General features: G+C 46.3%; 1 protein-coding gene across 3 annotated transcripts in view; it reads left to right on the top strand.

Moving 5' to 3' along the window:
* The window catches only part of SH3PXD2A (SH3 and PX domains 2A), a 268,881-nt gene that overhangs the window by 22,543 nt on the left and 223,658 nt on the right, over positions 1–22,680 (top strand). The gene's annotated exons all lie outside the window — the stretch shown is intronic.

Below are 22,680 nucleotides of genomic sequence, written 5' to 3'. Positions count from 1 at the left end.
GACTTCATTAGTGCTGAGCATTAAAAATCATCATAGAAAAGATGAGAAGAGACCAACTGCTTTCACTTCTGTTCTTGGCAAAGAAAGTGGGTCTTGGCTGTGACAGCACTTTGTGTAGGTGTGTCTGAGCTGGCTGTAGCCCTGGGTTTGTGTAGCTGGGACAGCGCAGAGCTTGGTGTATTTACTTAATTTCTCACCTGGATGTTGTGGTTTGCACTGCAGTATCTACTCTGCTCCTTTGAGGCCAGTTTGGGCCTGCCTGTCTCTGAGCTGTGTTGGGGCTGCCTGTCCCCATGCCATGTCATTAAGGTGTTAGGGTCCTCCTGTGTCTGGAATTCACAAGCTGGTGCACAGAACCAAACTTCTGTGCTCAAAGCCTGCAGTTGGGCAGGCAAGCCAAAATACATTGGCTTTTCCTTCTCTGGAGTTTGGTCTGCTGTGGACACATGAAACTAGCTCAAAAGCAATCTCTTTGGTTTGTTAATGTCCCCCTTTAAGATAAGAAGCAGCAGCATCTCCAGGCAGCAAGAAGAACAACCTGAGGCTGAGATTGCATGGAAGGGTTCATCTCCATTGAAATTTCACTTCCCTGAAGTGAGGGATATTTGAACTGGGGTTTCAATGAGAGCAGTGTCTGAGGGGAAAAAGGTATGGTGAAACATATCTCATAGTGACTTGAGTGTCAGGAGGCATGGCTTCTGTCCTCACCCTTACCGCAGACTGCCGTGTGACCGTGTGACTGTTGGCAAATCACTTGTGGTCTGATTTTTTTCTTTCTTGTCTTTTTTTTTCTTTTTCTTCTTTCTTTTTTAAATCAGAGTTGCAAAATTACCTTAATGAAGTCCATGGTGGCCGCTGGTGTTTGTTAGCCTGACACAAGGTACTGCCTTTTCTTTGTCTTTTCCCTGCTTCAGTTTTGGGAGATATGGTGGCGTTTTTCCATCTTTGTCAGATGCTTTTAGCTTAGCAAGCAGAGGGTGCCTTCATAGGGTCGTACAAGTGATGTGTGTGGTCACAAGGACACAGTATATGCAGGTTTAGATATGATACCCAGCTGTCCTTGACTGGGGAGGTAACAGCAGCGACACCAGGTTTCTAGAGCCACATATTACAGCAGCCTTGGGATTTACTAGATATAAAGTATGTTCTGGGGTAAGGCTACACCTCCTTTTTCCATTTTGGTCAAACCTGTGCTCTTCCTGCTGATATCAGCTGAAGTTTCAGATAAGGGAGAAGGTCAAAACCACCATGTAAAAACTACTTTTTAAAATAGCTCCATCAGACAAGTTGTGTCTGGAATCAGAGAAACTATTGCATATGCTGTTTGTGGCAGGTTGTTAATTTATTCCTGGAAAAGTTCCTCTTTGTGTTTTCTTCTCCAAAATTGCTTTTCGCTTTTGTGCAAAGGCATGGTATTACCCCATCATCTCTCACAGAGACACATTGCATCAGAGGTGGCATAATATTGTATGATGTGCTTTGAGTCTAGCCCTGGCCAAGCCTTGCGGGTCAGACAATGTCAGGAAGGAGAGAAGACGACACCATTAGCTGTTTAAAAATCTGATTAAGGGGGGCAGATGGATCAAAAGAAAAATTTGAGTGGGAGCTGAGGCTGCTTAGGGGAGCTAGAAATTTTGCTTCTTTAATCAAAATTACAGCTTTCCTGGGGCAGAGTCTAGAAGTGATGTTTGGTGCCATCTCGCTGTGTTTTTGCGGCTGAGCAGCCCCAAATCCACCAAGCCTTGATGATGGAGAGGTGCATGGCAGTAGATCATGCTCAGCACTTTGCAGGTGCTTTTTGGCAGCTTGTGTGAAATAAGGTTAGAGCTCAGGGACAGGAGTGATGGGTCTAGACAGCTCAAACAAGGGGGAGCAGGCTTTTCTCCTTCTATTCACAGTCGTTCCCTCCCTCAGTGCTTTTTTCCAATTTTGTCATTATGTGCAAATTGGTCACAGTGACATGTACTTATCAAAAACCTCCACTGTGCATAACATAGTCCCCAAATTGTCCTTAACTCCTGTTGTGAGAGAGCTCCTGTCTGCAGTTAAAACCATCATGGCTAAAAAATGTGCATTTTTAGCTTTTGTTTTAGTGAAATCACACAAACTGGAGAATTGTCATTGCAGTTCATGTTCAGTCAACACTAATACCTTAAAAAAGGATGTTTTTCCCGCTGCAAGACAGGTGGAAGACAGCTTTTATTTCAATCTACATCCTCTGGAATAAAACACTGCATCTTGTGCAGAAACTAAAAGCACTGTTGAAAAATACTGAATGCAACAAATAAGTCATTTTATTTAGTTAAAAAAAATATTCTGGAAGCAAATCACTCCCAGTTTTGATCAGCCTTGCCATAGAAAAGAAGAAATTATCTCTATGTGTAACATAAAAGGGAGCTTAACCAACGGCCAAAATAACCAAGCCCAGGGAAGATCCAGTGTTTAAAACAAACAACCCAAGCTTTAAGTTTCTCTCTGATCTCTTCCATTAAAATTCACTCTTGGAGACGATTTGATAGGGAAGCCTCCTGTCTCTTTGGATAAAAGAGAAATTTAGCTGAAAGTAAGGTCTGCGTTGGACGCCCTGGCTTTGTGGCTGTGCAGAAGGGGACTGCAATGGGAGGAGGTGGCACCATGTCCTGCTGGAGCCGTTCAGCTCCTGCCAAGCAGCAGGGGACATACCACCACCCACCAGTGCCCCCATCCCTCTCCCTGGCTCATGTGCCCCTCGTTGCTGCCTCCTGCCTTGTCAGGACGAAGGTGACAAAGGCACACAGTGCTGATACCCACGGGGTGAGAAGGTGTCACTGGTGGTTTCCAATGCCAGGTGTTTCAGCTTGGAGCTACTGCAAACCCTTCGTGCTCTGCGCTGCAGCAGTGGCAGCTGTATAACCATCTTGTAACTCTGTAGTGACCATGCTGGCTTTTGGGAAACCAGCCACAGTCTGAGCAGGGCTCCCAAGTGGCTCGTTCAGGGTGTCCTTGCTGCTGGTATTCATGGAGGCAGTTTCTGTGGGCAATGCTGGGGTTGGGATCTCCTGCTCTGCGATGGATGCCCTTTCTCAACAAGCAGTTTCTGATGTAGCATGAAAGAACCCCTTGGTCTCTCTCAATCCCCGATACGGCTTCTTTTGTTAAATCCCTCAGCACAAGTTAGCTGATTTCTTATACTGAATAGTTTAAAAATATCTGTCTGTAGCCCTCTTGGTAACAACTTGAAGTCTACCCAGAAGGGAACCTTTCTCTTCTCTTGGTGCTTGCAGGCTCCAACCTGCGAGCGTGTCATACCCTGGGTAGTGCCTAATGCAGAGATATTTGGAAATACCCCACTGCTGCGGGGAGCAGTCCTGGCAGGGGCAGCGTCTGCAGTAGGGGACTGAAATAGAAACGAGGGAAGGGCTTGGACAGTGTGCTCCTCTGTGTGATGTACGTGACTTGAGACGGCTGCAAACTCTGTTGGTACTTGTAGGTGGAGAGGGTTTAGAGATTTTGCACAAAGCCCTCACCACCTGAACGGGCTGAAGGAGGAATCTGGAACATGGGTTTCAGGCATGACTGCTGTCTGTGTGAAAAAAACAAACATGTTTTAAGTGCCTGTGATCACAGGTTCCTGTTCAGACCCGGTATCACGCTATTCACTTCAGCCTGGTTACTAATCCTGGCACTGAGTTTGACCCTTAAGCTTTTTGGTTTTATCATGTGCTTTGATATGGTCGTAAAAATACTGACTGGCTGGCAGAGCTCCAGGTCTTGGCTTTATATTCTAGCAACTGTAAAACAAATGTGCTTAAAGTGGTTTTATGCTTCAGGATATTCTCCTTTTTTTTCCCCCCATAAGATTATTTTAAAGCCCACGTTCCCTGTTCTGGGGACATCTCTGTCGCCCTCTGCATGTTGTGCAGAGCAGGTTCGTCCCAGGATTGCCTTTGCTCTGGGCCTCCAGCCGGGGTGTATGGAAACACAGGACATCAGTGCAAATACTGCCTCAGGCTCCATGGGAGAGGAGATGGAGTAGGAGGTGGACTGGGATTTAGGAGGCTCTCCTTCCCCTGTGATGCTGAAGCCTGTGCTGCTCTCCCCATCAGCTGTGACTAGCGTTTGAACTTTCTGAAGCATTTGATACTGGGGTATCCCATCCCTGCTGGGCTGGGAGACCGTGTGTGTCTGTATGCCTGCACATGGAGGGAGATGAAAAGTGTTTTACGAGAAGATTCCTGTGCATGACTGAGCTGCTGTCCTCCCATGCCAGGCGAGTCAGCGGGCTTTTTATATCACATAGGATTTGACCATGCCACAAAGAGGCTCTGGCGAGTTTATTCTGCTGCTTGGAGGGGCAGTTTTGGTTGAGTGGAGTGCACTGCTATGCTGCTGCATTTCAGCAACATGTCCTTATTTTCAGCAACATGTCCATATTAGTTTTATTTCAGTGTTATCTGAAGGGTTGTTAATGTAAGTATAAATGTGCCCTTGATGCTTGCTTCCCAAAGCTGTTCACCCTTAATTTCTGTGAATAACTGTCCTCTGACTCCTGAATTTTAATCTCTGCTCAAGAGATGAAGTCTCTGCTCTGCGCCCCTAGAATGGGTTTTATCTGGGTTTAACTAGACCCACCCTTACGGTGCTGCTTCCATATGGGCTGGAGAGAGTTCAGTCTGCCAGATACTCTATCCAGATTATGCTTCCAGTTGCTGCTAGAGAAATGCAGGGAACATACTTTCTGTTTGCTTTGTATAGGGAAATTACAGCTACTGTTCTGCCTCATTCCTGCCAAAGGGCAACTTCTTCATTGCAGAGGGACATTGCACCCTGTAGGAGCGTACTTGCCTGTGTTGAAGTGGATAGACAGGACTTATTGTGCTTTGAAGGCAAGTACCCAAAGAGAGCATCTTTTCTAGGCCAAGGTATGACATAGAAGTTGAGTCAGATGTTGTTAACCTTGCAAATACATCATGCCCTACGGTAGGCAGCTCCCCAGCACGTTCCCGGTAGCCTTCTGCTTGTTCTGCTGCCCAGCCTCAGGACGAGGAGCTGAGCTGGAGACCTCAGTCCTGGTCCTTCATAGGGCAGTGTATAAACAGCTCCTGGGCAGGGACTGAACCCTGTTGGATTCTGCCTGTGGTGTCTAATTTGTTCCAAGTGCTGCTAATAATTAGGCAAATGAAATGATTAGTTAGAAAAGGAATTCAGTTTATTGGGAGCATGTTCCAGGAGGGTTTTATAGCTCTGAAATAGTATCTTACCAATCAAATAAGTATGGTGAAGAGGAACACAGTAGCCAGCTTGGCAGTCAGTAGGAGAGCACTGCCTGCAGCCCAAGGCTCAAAATAAACTTCATATGAAAATGCACTGTTTTATAGCCATGTTGCTCCTTTTTCCTGAACAAAAAAATCTTGCCTCCAAAACATTTTTTCTTCTGTCCTGTGCCTGACACTATCAAGTTTACCTGTCCCAGCTGTGTGCACAGATGCTGGCATTCCTGAGGGATGTTTGTGTGTGAATTCCCTCTGCATTTCACCTCCTTGTTTCATGGGTCTTGAAGATCTAAGTGCAAGCTTTTCCTTAAGTGTTTTTCTTCCCTTCTTGGAAAAGCCTTTCCCACCCCCCTCACCTCCAAATGCCATCCCCTTGGCTTTGAGCTGTGGTTGTATTCGTTCTTGGAGCGGAGCTTCTAAACATGGCTCCATTTCAGTGGTGTAGCAGTTCAGTTTTCCTCTGGAAATGCTATGGTTCTTTTTAAGGCCGTGTTCTCATGTTTGGGAAACAACTGTAGTGTTTCACAGTTATTGTTCAGATTGGCTCTCTCACAGTCTCCATCCTCACATCCATCCCACTGGCATCAATGGCCCTTGGCCCTGTGCTCATTTGAGAGTAGGAGTTGAAGTCTACAGGCTGTTTGGGTTGGTCTGAGTCCTACCTGTTTTTGTGGTGAGGAGTTTGGTAAGGTGGCTGGAGCTGTGAGAGGTAACCAAGCCCACATCCACAGTTCCTTCTAGGGAAAAGGTGTTTTTTTGGCAGCTGGAAAAACAACAAGAACACAGAGTTGGAAGAGAATTTCAGCTCGTGTCAACCTAAAAACAGGGAAGGGTGCACAAATATTTTCCATTGTTACCACGTTTGTTGCCTGCTAGTACAGAACAAAGGCTGGGAAAATGAGAGCTGCATCCCTTGTACCATGCAACTGAAGTCAGTGTTTGCTTTACCAGAGCAGTCTTGAAATTGCTCTTCTAAAGGGGTCACAAAGGTACATTCAAGGGCACGGACATGGAGGAAGATCTGCTTGAGTTAGGTTTAGGAACAGAGCTACAGACTGTTTGTATAGCTAGATATGTGCAGACTGAGATACTTGTTCCTGGAGAGTTTTTGTATGTGAGATGGGAGAGATGCTTTTACCTTCCTAAAGGATGCTGTAGGTTCATTGCAGTCTGCCACTGTCACCTGCTGATTTTGGAGCAGCAGTGACAGGAATGGCATTTCCTTCCCCTCCCCAGCTACAGGCCGATTGTAGCAACTGTGTTTCTCCATGGGATAGGGGAGAAGAGAAGGGGATGGGAATCCAACTGTTTGGAAAAACGTTAGGAGCCGTACATGAACTGACTGCATCCCTTCCACTCCCTTGTTAGGGAACAGAGACCTCTGGAAATTGTTGCTGCTGGTTTCCCTGGGTTGAGGGAAAACCCAAGCCTTGTATATCAGATGTCCTTTCAAGGGGAAAAAGAATAAAGTGACATGGCTGGGGTATTATTTGGATTGTTTTTTAATGTCACACCTCGACGGAGTCTGAGGTTATTAACTGGGGGATTGACTCTCAATATTGTGGCCAGATGCAGCAGTTGGCTGAGCTCCCTAGCTTCAGAGCTCACTTCTAAATCATGCTTCGATAATTTACCGTGCCAAGGAGATTTGCAGTTCAGTGGTGTTTTGGAGTCAGTTTTTGAGCTAAGGAGGGCTCCCATGTCAGTGAGAAGGCAGCGGGGTCTCCAGTTGGCCTGGCAGGTGTTTCCAAGTGGGCCGGTGGACCTGTTGAGTGGCCAGGTCTGCAGATGGGAATTGCTACCTCCTCCCATAGATGGGATTTCTCTGAACTCCTGAAAAAACCTTCAGCCTCTTTAGCCTATCCTGCTCCTTAAACCCATGGGACAGAAATGGGGCTAGTGAGCTAGAAGAGGTGTGACATTTTTCTGTTTTCTATATTTTCTCATGCATGATTTCTCGGTGTAATAGTCATTTGCTGACTTGGAGAGTTGGTGACGTGCTCGCTGGCTGCGGCGATTTGTGGTTGCAAGTTAAGATGGAGTGCAGTTGACAGACCAAAGCCACGCGGCAGCCTCTCCAAGGAGTCCTGGCTGCTGAGTGACTGTAGTCATGGCCTGGCTTTCTTGCCACTGTGGAGGGGCTGCTTCAGAGCCCCCCCCGGGCTGCATGACTGGCAATGTGGCATCCACAGCTAGGGCGGTTTAACAAGTGTTGGAAATGTGTGTAGACTACTGCAGCTGTGGCAAGAAGTGAACCAATCTGGAGAGGATTCAGTCCTCTCCAGCTGGAAGTTGGCAGCACGTAGCTGATGTGTGAAATGAGAGTATTGGAGCAATTCATGTGTGCTGGAGTCGGGGAGATGTCAGGCTGAAGGGTTCCTGCTCATCTGTGCAAGGCTGAAAGACCATTGCCATACTCGGTCAGAGTTGTAGAGTGACTGCATGGGCCTGTTTTTGGGAAAGCCCAAAATTATAGTGGAAGGATGATACTCACCAAGAGTTAGGATTTTCAACAGAGCCTGCCAATCAACAGCTGCACACGTCCAGGGGCTGCAATTTGTCACTTCTTTGGACAAAGTGACAAAGAGGAAGACCTTGACAGTCACAGGCTGCAAGTCAGCAACAGAGTTAAGCGTAGGCTGAAATCCCATTGAAATCTCTGGAATTTAGGCCCTTTCTTGAAATGTAGCATGTCCTTCGGTGCCTTGGTAGGCTGAGCCTCCAGGGGATCATTGTTGTGATCTCTGCAGGCTGTTCAGTCTCTGCCCTACACTTTCCAGGAAGATTTTCTCTCCTGAGGAGATGACATTTGTCCACAGGACCAAAGCAAAACACTCATCATCTCAGTGTTAAGAAAAGGGGTGGTTGCTGGCAAGGTCTTTTTTGTGAGCATGAAGAAGTGGAAACATCAGGCCACCTTCTCATCATCAGGTGAGACTTGCCTCCATGTTTACAAGCCATGAGGAACTTCGCGTCTTTCTTTGTGTTGCTGGTGGAGAAGACTCATGGGCAGCTTGGGGAAGCAGAAATTGCCGCCTTCTCTGGAGCACAGACAACATGAGTCCCCAGTGTGCAGGCCCAGGTTTCGCTCTTGCCTATCCCATCCAGGGTGGTTGTGGGCTTGCTGAGACGCTCCTGGAGAATTCTGATGGTAGCAGTGGTTTTGCCCTGTGGTCAGCTATGTCTCAGGGCTGGTGGTTATCCTCCACTAAAACTACCGGTCAGTTCTCCAACTGGCCTTCTTTGCTTACCCTCAAGAGCAGTTTGGATGGTTAACAGAGAAGAGAGACTGTGGGAGCCTAATGGTGTGTCTCTGGCACCCGAGCTGGTGGCTTTCTCATCTGGAAGAGTTCCTGCCTTCATTTTGTCTGACTTTGTCTCCTCCCTCAAATGAGAGCAGCCACAGTGGCTGTGTCAGACAGGGTTTGGTGTGTCTTGTGGGAGGCTTCCTCCCTGCTTGCTGCTTCTGGTGGGATTTGGTTGACCTGGGAGCAGATCCCTGCCTCAGATTTTATTTTGTGGTGGTGGTGGTGGGGTGGTGGGGTTTTTTTTGGTTTTTTTTTGTTGTCGTTGTTTTGTTTGGGTTTTTTTTGCCTTGGAAGCGATCCCACTGGCCTCTAGAGTGATCAATCACCCCGTCACTGCGCCCAGAGAATGTCCAGGATGTCCGTTCCTTCCACCTGAGGCAGACCAGGGAAAATCCTGGAGCAAGTGGCTTGGTGGCATTGCTGACGGCAGCCCCTCTTATTTAACAGTATGCATCTGCTGGTGTGTGGGCAAGGGTTTATTTTTACCTGGGGTCCTCCTGGTGGAGAGCCAGCTCATGTCAGCAGGCTACAAACAGAGTCGGGCCCATGGAGACTGTGGGGCTTGAACCCAGAGACCTTCCTTTGTACCTCACCTTGATTTGCATGGCAGCCTATCTGCTCCTGGTGCAGAGCGGTGCAGGGAGGTGGATGGAAAAGGAGGCACTCTGCTAGAGCATGGGATGCTGTGGCTCTTATCAGAGCCCACTGACAGCACTCGTCTGTGAATCGGGTGATTTTACGTCTGTCTTCATGTTGTTCCAAAGCAACGAGTGGTTTATATTTGAAGAGTATTAAATTAATGTTATTGAAGCCTTAAGAAAAGGCATACTGGGCCAAGCCCTGCTAGTTTTGCTCACATTTCACAGGGCTGAGGAGGGTGAGATTTGATCCTCTTTGGACATATCTCTACTCAAAGGGCGGTTGTGGGGGAGAGAAAAGAGGCAGGGGAATTACAACACTGAAAAAAAATCCTAGCTCTGCCCTGAGCCGTTTTGCAATAAGACACTTCAGGGCGTGAGTTATGATGCTGTAATTCACACCTCATGCGTTTCGTGGCATTCAGCTGACTGCTTCATGCCCTGCACACGTAGTGTGAATGATTACGGCTCAGCTTGCCCCCAGCTGGCTCAGCCCTCAAGTGGAGATGGCTGCATTGAGATGGCTGCAGGACTTGGCTCTCTGTCCGCTGCTTTTTATTTCGCCTTTCCCTTTGGCAACCAAAGTTGTGGCTGTTTGGGGCGGGCCTTGCATCTCCCTAATCTAAGCCAACTTTGGTGTATCCTTACCTGTAAGCAGACCCCCGGTCCTAGCAAAAAACCTAGCAAAAAGGACGTGTTAGGTACTATAGAAGCTGCATGTTGCTCTGTTGTGTCTGCACTGCTCCCATTACCTGCTGGAAACATTTGGGGCAGTAAGGGCTGGTGCCTGGGAGCAGCAAGCAAAGTTTGAAGTCTGAAATGGGTCAAGAAGTTGTTGACCACATCCATCTTTATCTCAGTCTTCTGCTTCAAATCCACTCTGTAAGAGCAAATGCTTAGGGAAAGGATTTTCAAATCAGATCATTATTAATGAAAGGCTTGGCAGGAGATGCATTCATCCTGCAGCTAGCTTTAGGGATGGACTAACCCATTTACTGCCCCTGGGTGGGACAAAAGTTGTTGCTTGCTTGTCTGTCTCTCAGGACACCTGCAGGGTAGCAGAACGTGTCTGTGCCCTTCGGCCAAACTGACTGTCCAACCTATCAGCCCCATCGTATTTCTGTGCCTGGGGGTGTGTTGGCAAAGCAGCTGCACGTTGAGAGCGCTGTTCTGAAGCCTGCAGCTGAGCCAAGTCAAAGAGGAAGCATCTCCTAAAAAATGCCTGTCCTCTTCCCAAATTCCATAAGCACAAGTTACTGCCTGTCCAAGGTCACTAAACGCACAAGCTGACTTTGATCCAGGCTGTACCCGCGCGGGCCCTTGGTGCGCTGGCAGTCGGGCCCGGCCTGCTGTCAGGGTGCTGTTTCATATTATTATCTTTGCATATCTGCTTCATGGTAAATTATAGTGGTGCCTCCAGCTCCTTCCTGTTTCAGCACTTCATAAATTGGAATTTAGGATAGCTCTTGGGACCCAGGTTAAAAACTTTGAATCCTCTGAATGAGGATTGGAGGCAAATCCTCATTTTTTAAAAGGGTCTGGCACTTGGAGGTGTTACATCAGTAGCAGTTGGACCCAGTGGCTGTGACAGAGATGTATGGTGTTCAGAAGTCCCATCAAGCAGAGCAGCTGCATCCAAGTGATGCTGTGCCAGAGCTAACGTGCCCTGCAGAGATGTAGGGATCTTTGGTATGAGTGGGGCTGACCCAGCCACGCTGCTTCGTGGACCACCATAGACTGACAGTGCTGCATCATGGAGGAGACACAGGTCAACGTCAATTTGGGCATCTCTGCACCATGTAGACCTTTCTTTACTGTACATCTGCCTTAACTTCAGCCTTGTAGACATTAGATGTCTGTCTAGCATAGGATCCTCCTGCAGGCAGAGGAAGAGGCACCTCCAGAGATGGACGTCTGCCCTAGCCACATACCTAGAGAAGGATCTGAGATGAGTAGCATTGACCAGTTTGAGATCCCAACTTTGGGATGCATAAAACTAGGACTTTTTCCCCAAAATCCTGCCTAGCAAATTCCTGCTGTCTACAGATGCTGTATGTGTCAAGTGCAGCTGTATTAGTTCTTGAAAGCCTGCTGTTACAGACAGTAATTTTTCTGGGCTTTGGGTGGTCACTTAAGCAGATTTAATAGAGTTTCTCTCTGTGGAACATTAATAATTCCCTTTAAGTGGCTAAAAGTGGGAGAATATTCAGGCTTGGGGACTGAAAGGAAGAGGTTTGTTTATTGTTCCAAGGCACTGTAAACCCTGAATCTGACAGAAATATAAATGCATGCAGCCATTTTGCTGATTTGTATTTTATTACCGGTTTTGATAGAACATATAATATAGGCATGGCCCTCAAAGGCTTATTTCTAAGGTGACACATGCTGACTTGCAGCCACACACTCTCCTTCCAAAAATGAGTAACTCCCAGAGTATGTGTGGCTTGTGACTGGGTCGTGATAGGTAAATGAGAAGGAATTAGTGGGGTTGCCATCACTGCCACCCCTGGCAGCTCTGACAGAAAGTGCATTATGAAACAGCAGTGCATGTCTGCAGAGGAGAAGTAGAGTTTATTATGGGGGGAAGCTGTGCGAGTGACAAAGCCCAGCCCAAAGTGATTGAAAATCCCTGGGGATGTTCTTCTCCCCACACTGAAAGGGTCCAGGCTTATGGCAGGGAGCTAAGATGATGGCTTGTGCCAGTACGTGAGCCAGGTGTGGGGGCTGATATGGTGATCATGGCCTTTGGCAGTATGGTTACAGCTGCTGATGATAGCTGCATCCCCAAATTTTACATCCTTATAGGGGCCTATCTCCTTTATACCCCATGTACAGTCTGGGGAGAAGCGGGCTGGTTCGGTGGGCGGTGCAGGTCAGTAGTACAACGTGGGGACTTTTTCCTCTGGCTGCAGTACAGTCTGGAGACTCATCTCCCAGCTTCTCAGCTGGAGACAAAGTTAGACAGTGTGACTGTCCAGCAGCTATCCCTGTGCCCAGCAGTTAAATATATTTTCCTACCATAGGATCCTTATATTTGCAGGTTTTAAAGGGGGAGTGACGTTTTGAGCAGAAATGCCCAAAGCACAGTATTTCTCCAGGCTGAAAAAGCATCTCTTCCGTATCCCTCTATCCCAGCAAGGCAGAGCAACGCTTGCCCATCTGCAGAACCCGCAGCCCAGTGTGCCAAATAAATGTGATCTGGAAACCAGTGAGGACGGCTGCATGTGTCTCTGCCTGTGTGTGGCCCAGGCTGCAAATTGCAGAGTTGGAGAGGGATAGGTTTAGGCTGCCCATGATAGTCCTGTGTGTCTAGGGCAGGAGAGGGTGTTCCTGCAAGTGGGAAGGCAGGAAGCCAAGCGTGGGAAAAGGAGGGAAAAGGAGGAGGATTGTGAGAAGAGTAGGAGGGAAGGAAAGGGCAGAGACAATAGTTCAACTTAGTAAAGAGGCAGTGATTGAGGGTGCAAGGATTTGGCAGAGTATTCTCCTGAAAACCCTGAAGTTCCACAGGAAAAAGGTAATTTTGTGTTTAATTCAGTGCCTTGCCCTGACAGGAGGGACTCTGTTCTGCGCAGGACTCGTGCATCAGTTTTCCTGCCTTGGCCAGAAGGACTGGGGGGAGTAAGGTGGGTGCTCCATGTTTGCCTCTTCTTTGGCATATCACAGTGCAATTCAGGCGTTCTTTGCAAGACTAGGACACAAAATCATTTTCTTCTTTCAGTCTTCTTCTCACAAGAAACATGGATTTCTCTGAAGCCTGAAATCAAAGGTCACTGCAGTGAAAGACATCTTTCCATTGACTTCAGCATTGTATCTTTCTGAGGTTGTGGAAATTTGTTCCCTTCTTCCCAAGAGTTGGTTTCACATTGTCAGGATTATCCTGTAGAGAACAAACACATTCAATCTTATGTATATATGGTCATGCAGTATAATCAAAGATCTACATGCATTGCATGTTTGTTGAATTGTACTTGTGTTTTGAGGATAGGTCCGTTTTTCAGTCACTCTTCTAGCATTTTGCAATTCAAATGCAAATACTCATCTGTCAGTGCGTTATGCTGGCAGTTCTGTGATGCCTTGCTGGTTGATCTAGTTCATTTCACCTCAAGTTTTATCCTTCAGTCGTGCATGAAAAATATAGTTGCACAAACTGTATAGAAATTAGAAGCATTCTTCAGAGTTGTTTTTTGTCAGGGACTGTAGATCACACTTAAAAGTACTGTACCCCTCAGGTCTGGCATTGTGAATGTGAGGGTCCCTTGGTTTACATGAACTTTTTGTTTCCCTCTACTCAAAATGAGAAGAAAAAAAACTATCCCACTATTCTATGGCAAGATCCCGGGAGAATTTCCATTATTTGGACTAAGAATGTCCCAGAGCTTTGTCATTGTTCTGGAAGGGCCTGGAGGAGTTTTGCTCCCTTTCCCAGGCCCTTGCTTTGCTTTTCCAACACTGCATCTGGGGGTCATATGTAAGGTTACAAATCAAAGCCGGAAGATTTGCATGCTAATATAAACTACATGCAAGTGTTGGTGCAGAGCAGGAATCCTGAACATGAGAAGCTGAAAGGGAGGTTGGGTTTTAGCAATGCCCCTTTGCAATTGTAAGGCTGACTGCACAGGGAGCTTTTGTCATTTCTGTAAGTAATGCTACATACCTACGGTGTGCAAAAAATCTGCTCTGTGCCTGTGCATGAAACAGGGTCAGCAATATCATGGTGTGCTCTGTCTTCATGTGGCCACAAGCTGTGTATGGTCTAGCACTGTATACGAGCTCTGTTGTTGGGAAAATATATCAGTACAACCTTGCTGGTACAATGTAGATGGGCCCTTGTTCTCAGAGCTGAAAGAAAGGTACTTGGAGAGATCTCCTGCAGGCATAAGTAACTGTGCAAAGACGTGTGAGACTTGGTGTTAACTGGAAAACAGCAATTTCTGGTTCATACTTTCTCTCTCTGTGTCTCATCAATCTTGATGCATTTAACACAGTAGCAAGCAGGTTCTTGTTAGCTCTCATTTGACCAAGCTATAGCTGTACCCCTGGCCCCAGGGCACTTGATGACAAAAATCCCTTTGCCTTAAATATGAGCAGAGCTCTACTCATCCTATTTTGAACATCCCCCAAGTCAATTCCTCTTGTGCCAGAATCAGTTCAGCTGCTTCTCTCTGAAGTCTCTCTGATTTGGCAGCATCCTTCTGATATTTTAGCAATTCCACTTCCATGTGAGGTTTGATCTAGCACCATGAAGGTAATGAAACTGTTCCTGTTGGCTTCCATGGGTCTGATGGCTCTGTAATGGCAGTCAAAACCAGATGCAGGTTGCACCCATTTGGACCAAGGCTGGATTTAATTTATAAACATTGCCCTCATCTGAATGGTGCCAGCACTGACCAGACAGCAGAGTGATCTCTTACAACTGAAGCTACAAAGGTGTCTTATAAACTAAGGAGAGATTTTAAAGGAGCTCATAGCTGGCCTCAATACTTTCCTATTAAAATTAATTTCAGTGGAAGAAGGATGAAGCCAGTTTTGAGTCAATTTTTAAGATCTGTTCCTGTGTAGAGAATTAGGGCAGGGGAATGAAATGATCTTCATTTTTTAAAATAATTTTTTAAAACTTCTGTTTTCCCTTTGTGTCTATCCTTTACCCTGTGACTGACTACTATGGCTGTAAGAGATGAGAAGTGACTGGCTAGAGGGGCCTCCACCTAACTTCCACATCCAGCACTGGCACTGAGGACTTCTACATTGAGCCATACTCTTCAGGGGCAATATGTTTCTTTTCAGAACAGTTTCAACTACAGACCAGTTTCTAAAACCAATTTAGTGAAATTGATGCAAATTTTGTATTCAAAATCTTTCAGTGAAACTTACTCGAAGGACTTGAAATTCAAGAGTCTATTTTGTCTGTTGATTGTTGCTTTTCCCATTTCTCTTTCTTTTTTCAAACAGGGTTCCTCTTCTTCCACCATGACATTCTTATATTTTGGGGTCCTCATGAAACACCAACCACCTGCTGGGGAGAAAGACATGAGCACTGAGTTAAAATAGTTTAGAATTCATGTGCCATCCAGATTTAAGAGGCAATAAGCTGAAAACTTTTAACCTTCAAGTGCAACTGGATTATTTTTCTTTGCTTGCCATAGACAGCCTCTTTCAGGCCCAGGTAGGGTATTTGAAAAGGCCACGAGGGAGCCAGGTTTCACAGAGAGACTGTATGTTCTTGTTTCCGTATTATGTTTGTCACTCAACTATTCTAATGCTCTGTAGGCTTAGATGTTGTGTTTTCTAATCGTGTGTCAACTCTTAAATGGCAGAAACTCAGTCCTGTGGTTATTCAGTTTCACAAATAGTTCCATCATACATGGAAAGTAAATGCAGGTGGATAGAAACAGATTGGAAACAGAAATACAAGTCCATGTTGTACTCTGCACAGATGCTCTTACTCCCTCATGCGCATATGTAAATCTAATGAGTGGATGTTGTCTGCTTCCCCTGTCTGCTCTTTCTTGGCAGGCTAGCTGCTATTCTGCTTCTCGAAGCTGGGAGGTGGTAGCAGGGAAGTGACCAGTCTTTACTAGTCCTGTTTCTTATTCTCTTTCTGTAAGCTCCAGTTATTGGATGTGTTGGAGATAAGATAGGAGCCTTGACAGGTCTTCGACGTGACACAGGAGATCAGTTAAAAAACAAAGAAAGCCCTGCTAATGCAACACAGATATTGCATGTCTGCAAGAATTAGCCATGTCATATTCTGCTGACACACCCCTAAGAATGAAGTTAAATGAAGTAATCAAACAAGCCTGGCAAGAGGTATGGAGGTAGTTTGTAACCGAGCTGCAGGGCTCCCAGCTGTTCCAGTTCTGCTGCTCTCTGGTCAAGGTATTGTCACAAATCACACTTTTTACCTTTTTGTGCCTCTCACAGCCATGCAAATGACCATGCAAAGAAATGCAGCAGGGAGGTTTTTCCCCTTTTGCCTTATTGCTCTGATTGTGTGGGACTTCTTAGCATCTTCTTAGCAGGAAGGTGCTGGGAAGGCCTGAAGTCAGTGCTTAAAAACCCAAGTTGGCAAATGCCAAAAACCTGAGGGGTGAAGATGAGACTAAATAGAAATTTGAACCATGGGCTTTGAAACCTCATCAATGTATGAGAAAAATATGGGAGGCTAAGTATTGTCTTACTCTGCCTGTGTAAACAAGATGAGCTGGATTCGTCATTCAGACACAACCCTGTTACTTGTCTGGTCCGTACCCCTGAAGCTAGGAAACCAGCAAAAACATCTAGCCAGGTGCCTCCATACTCAAATGAGCTCCTCTTCCTGTGTTCCCAGGGATGTCTGCTGGCTGGCTTGAGGCAGTTGTTTGCTGTTCTCGTTTGAGTTTAAGCACCAGGATTTGGCAAAGAGAAAGGGGTTTCATCCTGGTTAATTCTGCACCAGGAGGAAGGTCTGTGCCCATATAGGATGCAGTAGTGGTGAGGTTTTCTAAACTAGAAAGGAGCCAGCTTGAGTCTCAGAGTATGGCTGGATTCAGAGTAGAAATGAGTTTATTTTTCTTGTAGGCAGAACAGATTTGATGTGATATGGCTGAAAAGAGAAGCAGCATTAATCCTCTTGCATTGCTGTTCAGACCTGGAACAAGATCCACAAAAGAAAACAGTGAAGGAAAAGTCTCCTATCCCTTCCTTTCCCTTCCCTTCCTCCCCGCCCCGTGTGTTTAATTAGACTGTAAATTAGCTTGCAAATTGTAATGCAAACTGGAACTGCTGTGTCCTGCTTAAATTGCCTATGTGGTGGCTGCTTACAGATGAGAACTGGCAAACACTGGGGCTGTCCAGTTTGTTCTCTCCCGGCATACTGTAAGTTTGCTTTCCTTCCAAAACTTAGGTACGTGCAACATTTGTCCATGAGACCCGTGGGTCGTTTTGGCTTTTTCTCAGTTACAGTTCCCCCGTTGGTAATGGAAACGCGAGCCGGGTAGAGGGATGTCCATGAAACCACATCTGCTTCATGAAAAAGCCAGACGTCCCGCACCTGCATGCAGCCTGCGTCAGCCCCCTTGCTTGGGACTGCTCTAAGGCACCCTGCCATAGCAGCAACCACGCCGCAAGCAGCTTTCCTGTTTGGGGCTGCTTGGGTTTCATATTTCTTCCGAGCCTCATCTCTGTTTCTCAGCTCAGTCTTCAGATTCCTGGGGCGAGAACAGCTCCAGACTGGGGTTGAAAATAGCTCTTCCTTGGCCCTGCCCCGACTGAGTTGTGGTCCCTCGGAGACTGTCGTGCTGAAAGGTGACATCATTGCATGGCACTGGTGGTGGACTCGCCATGGGCTTGGGGTTGAGGGTCTGACTTCATCTCTGTGGGAATTTCCCAGGTCTTACAGTGCTTTTCAGGACCTTTTGGATGCTGATGAGCTGGGCAAGGAGCCCACGCTGCACTCACTGGATCCAGAGTCAAACGCGATCCAAGCCAAGTGAAGGCACAGGTGATGTGTGCGGGAGGAGGGCTTACATTCTCAGTGCTTATTCCTGGGGCATTTTACTCTCCCTGCTGCCACACTGGCTCTTGTATAGGGCAAGAATTTGATGGCCCTGGGGGCCCTTACCCTGGGGAAACCCTGGCTACTGGTGCCAGTGTCTTGTGGGGTGGAAGAAGGTACCTAAAATCAACCACACCGCTTCTGGAAGGCGAGCAGCTTTGCTGCTTTGGCCTCGTGGGTGCCAAAATTGCTGTCTCTAGGCTGTTATCACTCCAAATCTGGGTCTGGGCCAGCACTGATTTGTGCTTGTCAGAACATCTTTGACATTAAGATGGTTATGCAAACAGTAAGTCGGTGCAGTGCCCGTACTCCGGTAATTTAAGGCACAGATATATGTTGACTTTGTGAAGGCCTGTTGTAGTTTGAGCTGTTTTAATGTAAACTCCACCAGCTAAATGAACCAGCTGGATTTGCTGCAAGGCTTGTGGGAGTTGGGCTGACTTTGCACAGAAGCAGACCAAGGAGCATTCACATGCTGAGCTGTGCTGGTGGAAAGTTTCCAGCTTACAGGCAGTGATAGCATCTGAATACAGGGGGAAAGGAGTGTCTATTCCAACTCAGTCCTGATTCACTGGAGGACAAATATCCAACACTTTAATATGAGACATTGAGGAAGTTGACATTCTCCAGGTTAAAAGGGCCTATCGTGATGGTATCTGCATACAAATTGCACCATAGTGGTGTTTTTTTGCATTCATAAAACTTAGTAGCTGGTATTTACTGTAATTACTTATTAAAAGTTAACAGCACCTTCTCTTATGTGTGCAGGATATTTCTAGTCTCTGTTCTTCAATCTTGTCTTTGCCAATAGCCAATAGTGTATTTGTGGATGTTCTTATCTTGGTCACATCAGACTGCTCATTTCAGGTATTTATCTTCCACTCCAGCTCATCTGGCTGTAGAAAACAAAACATTAGCCTCTAAAAAGCCAATCGAAAAATCGGTCACATGAGAATAACCTGGCAGCTGGAACTGGATATGTTCCATTGAAAACAAGACATGATAAAGTCATGCCCAATGACATTTGAGTGAATGCTTTTTGTAGTAGGAAGTCACCTCTCCTCATTGCGTGGTGTAGGCAGTAAAGGGAGAGCAATAACTTCATTTTGCAATAAATTTTCTGCTCTATGGTGGGTAAAATAGAAGTTTCCCAGAGCTAGAATTAAACAATAATTAGCAGCTGATAAAGTCCCCCTGACATCTTGCACCTTCTTTCATGCAGCATGAATATTAAGAGCTGCTTATCAAGCTCAGTTCCTCATTAATACTCTCCAGTTTGTACAGGCCCACTTCTTGTTTCTCTGAAGAAGGATTTATTTTAAAATACATAGACTAAAAAAAAGACTGGATTTGTGAAATTAAAAATTGAGCATTCTTAGTGGCTGGAGCACCCAGTGATTGTGCAGTGAGTCATTTGTAATTTGTACTTCAATTATTATTTATTGTTAAGGACTTATTTTGTTAAGGATTTTTAAGGTGAAGCATTTGAATAGTAGCTGCGTTTTGACTCCTTTAAGGTCATAAACATGGCAGACACATAAAACAGATCTTTTTACCTTAAGTAATTAATTATTGTAGTAATTTGTAATTTGCAATCACGATTAAAGTTTAGTTGTGTGCATGTAGGGACTGTAGGAAAACACTATACTTAACGTGGATTGAGCTTGCTCGAAGACATGTAAGATGCTTTGATTTTTATCTTCTTTTATCAAGCAGCACTCTCCCATGGGCAGGACCATGTGCTTGAGTGGTGGCTCGTGTGGCTCAGTTTTGGGGAGCTGTCGGATGCCATAGAAAGCCTTCCCTCAGCTCTGCAGGAAGCTCATGAGAGCAATGCCGGGCCTGCCGGGTGCTCAAGCGTGGGACGGCTCTCCATATTTATCTGATATTTCCTGCTGCCTCCTTGTCCCATTGCGTTTGCATGACATCACGCTCCCCCAGGACTGGTTTTCTTATTCTCCCCTGGGATATCCTTGATCGCTTTCATAGCAACCCGTTTTGAGATCTGAGCAAAAACATGACGAGGTAAGCTGATGTAATGTTTGCTGCTTATGAAAAGGTTATGGGTCCGACTAAGGCAGAAGCGAATAGTCACCAGACTCAGATCTCTGAGGGAGAGAAATGTGGTATCTAAGGCTTTTCAAACCTCTAGACCTTGCTTTTAAAATCTGGCATTTTACAGATTTTTTCAAGCAAACAGTTATTTCCCATTATTTTAAATGATGGCTTTCAAGAAGCAATTTGATTTATGCAAACAAGCAAAGAAAATCAGTAGCCGTTTCAGATTTTGCACCTGCATCCCACCAAGCAGATTTTTGAGCCCATTTGTTTCTTGCTTCACAGAGCTCCAGGTTATCGTTAAAGGCTTTTCTTGCTCCTGCTGTGGTCTTCCAATAAAACAGAAGTCGGTGCATCTGCATGCAGCCTGATTCATCAGTTGCTGAGCTTGAAGGGACGTAAGGCTCAAAAAGATTTAATTGCCGTTTTAAATGTGCAGCAAAAATCCTGGCTTGACTGAAGTCGGTGGCAGCTTCATTCCTGCAGAGCCTGAATTTCAGAGCTGCGGCTGTATCAGTGCAGTCCTGCTCCTACACCTCCTCCCTGCACCAAACACATCCAACCTCTTGCCCAGAATATCCCTTTGCATCCAGCTCTGCCCCCTCTTGTATGATGGGGGTGTTGTGCCACTTGCTGCACCACTGAACAATTCTGGACTCTTAAAGCAGGATTAACTCCTGTCCGGACTCAATCTCAATCGAGCAGACTTGCAGGCTGTTAATCTTGGGGGTACACAGTTTTTGTGGGTTCTTAAGAGTAGCATAGGGAAGACTGAAGTGCCATGAAATTCAAAAAGCCTGGATGTCTGTGGCATTTGTGTTTTGTTTCTAGCTTCTGGAGAAAAGATGCATCATTAAAGAAAAAATATGATCTTTACTTGCATGTGCAATATGTTTCTCCTATCCCTGTCTTGTCCCTTTTGTGAGAACCTGGGGCCAGAATTACAGTATCTGAAGTTGCTTTTGGATCCCAGTCAGCTCCCATCTGTCATGATCTGTTTTTAATCGAATGGGTTTTCCATCTGAAAGTAGCTGTCGGATAGAGAACAAGTAGAAATATTTGTGTTGTGAATTAGCTCAGAGTGAAGCTACAAACTTTTTTTTTTATTATTCCCACAACAAACACATGGAAAAATATTCTTCAGTGTAGTGTGGCTGGCCTGAAAATTGGCAACAGCAGCTTCCTTCCCAGGCTCCTCTGACTTGTCTGCGTGGGTAATCTTTAAAGGGGACCTGAAATCTTCGTGTTATGCAGTCTTACCTCACCTCCATGAAGCAGGGCAGTGCTGGTGTCACCCTTGTGTATACAGCTACTGCGGGAGGGAGGTTTGGTGGCTCAGTTTTCCAGGAGAAATATGAGATGCAGCAGAGGAATAACCATGGTTTGCTGAGAGTCCTGCTCTCACCCTGGGCAGTCTTTCCTTTGCCAGCCTCGATGGTCTCTGCTCTGGTGGGAGCAGCAGATAGGTTTGATACAATAACTGAATCTAATTCAGGCTCTCGGTCCTTACCCTCAGTGCTCTATGAAAGGCCTCATATCTCCTTAACAGCCTGTGCTCACATGTCCAGTTCACAAATACCATGAAACTGGGCTGCAGGAGATGGGGAGCAAACTGCCTTGGGGACTGAATGTGGTCGTAACAAGCAGAGAGGAAAGTGAGGCTGCAGGACCTCCACAGTTTCCAGGACATCAGATGACACCTCTTTCCTACCAGGAAAGAAGGGAAAAATCCCTCAGTGGTCCTTGGAAAAGCATTTTTAAGCCTGTTCTTCAACATCCCTCCAGGGGTTCTCATGCAACACCTTTTATTGTTAAAAGCACAGAAGCAATTACCCTGCATCAGCACCTTGGAAGACGAGCTAGTGTCCTGGGGAAGATGGAGAAGAGGGTGATGCTTATCCATCCCCTATTGCTGGAGACAGAGAGCTTCACTTCTGCATCTGTGGCAAAAGGGAGAGCTCCTGCTGCAGCGCTGGGGCTGAGGGAGGAGGTATGCTTTCCTGTTTCCCCTGCCAGATCCTTATCTCACTCCATATGTGAAACCTGGGAATTGCTTTAAAGACCCAGGATCTGGCCTAGCTGTGATTTCCATTACATTGGCGTTGCGTGGTCACGCTTGATGGCTTCATCCTGTGTTTGCTGAAGTCTTGTGTATCTGTCATCTAGGCAGCAGGACCTGCATTTGGCCTGAAGGCAAGTGTGTGAGAGAGCACAGTCTGGCTCGTTCCCCCCCCCCCCCCCCCCCTTTTTTTTTAAATGTTTTGGAGGTACTAGGGTCAAAAGGAAACATTTGTGTGTTTTATAGATATGTGTATGTGTGTGCATGTGTGTGCGAATCATTTTTTATCACAGCTTCTGGCAAAACAGTGTTTCTGTAAGATGATTGTTTTGGGGATGGACTAGGGCTGGACAAGGGAAATCCTGGGCTTGTTCTGGGCTTGTGTTGCTGTTTCCACCGATGTGAGAAAACAATGTCACTCTCACTGACCTGCTTTATATCACCTTTGAATCAGTCCGATAGGTGCCAAAGGTGCTGAGTGGTACGATGTGACTCAGCAAGGCTGTGTGCTGTGGGGTTGAGCTGTTGTCGCATGTGTATGGGTGTGCATAAGCAGCTGTGTTGCACGGCTGTAATCTCACAACCGCCCTGGAGCTGAGTTCCCTTTGAATTTCCTTGTTGACCTAGAGCCATGTCTTGCCTGTGAAGGGCCACGGTCGCATCTGCATATATGAGGAAAACCCGGAGCATTGGGTAGGAGATCAGCAGCCCATGATGGGCTGTTGCTTCAGGGGTGGAATAGCTCTCTGAGCGATGCCTGCAACAGGGCCCGGGACCCTCCAGATAGGCAGAGGTGGAGGGCAGGGTGTTGCTGCTATGGACCAGAAAATGT

The sequence above is a fragment of the Accipiter gentilis genome, chromosome 9, assembly GCF_929443795.1.
Source record: "Accipiter gentilis chromosome 9, bAccGen1.1, whole genome shotgun sequence".
NCBI lineage: Eukaryota > Metazoa > Chordata > Aves > Accipitriformes > Accipitridae > Astur > Astur gentilis.
This window is presented reverse-complemented; position numbering and strand designations above follow the sequence as displayed.